The sequence below is a fragment of the Etheostoma spectabile genome, chromosome 22, assembly GCF_008692095.1.
Source record: "Etheostoma spectabile isolate EspeVRDwgs_2016 chromosome 22, UIUC_Espe_1.0, whole genome shotgun sequence".
Lineage (NCBI taxonomy): Eukaryota > Metazoa > Chordata > Actinopteri > Perciformes > Percidae > Etheostoma > Etheostoma spectabile.
Window position 1 is genome coordinate 15,424,790 of NC_045754.1, and position 439 is coordinate 15,425,228.

The 439-nt window shown below is 43.5% G+C and overlaps 1 protein-coding gene and 1 long non-coding RNA gene across 3 annotated transcripts in view; both read right to left on the minus strand.

The window, feature by feature from the left end:
• Nucleotides 1–439, minus strand: part of cntnap2a (contactin associated protein 2a) — a 351,650-nt gene that overhangs the window by 77,955 nt on the left and 273,256 nt on the right. The window lies entirely within an intron of this gene.
• Nucleotides 1–439, minus strand: part of LOC116671977 (uncharacterized) — a 9,618-nt gene that overhangs the window by 1,021 nt on the left and 8,158 nt on the right. The window lies entirely within an intron of this gene.

A 439-nucleotide genomic window follows, 5' to 3' on the forward strand; every position in this document is an offset into this window, starting at 1 on the left:
GAATTCAGAGTTACTTGTGGTTCCTACAGTCTCTAAAAGTAGAATGGGAGCAACAGCCTTCAGCTATCAGGCTACTCTACTGTGAAATCAGCTTCCGGTCTGAGTTCGGGGGGGCGAACACCGTCACTACATTTAAGAGTAAACTTAAAACTCTCCTCTTTGATAAAGTTTATAGTTAGGGAGTGATGAGTTGCAGCGTCTGCCTGACCCGGCCCACTTGCTTCTTTTCATAGTCGTCAGATTCATCTACCATATAATCAATAAAATAGTAAAACTAGAGAGAGCCCGACCAGGTTCCTCTCTTTACCCTGTCTCTCTTAGTAATGCTGTAATAGTTTTAGACTGCCGGGGGACTTCCTTTGACACACTGAGCTCTTTTATCTTTCCATTTGTGTGCATCCATGTTTCAGAAATGCATGTTACTAACCTAGCTCTGGGG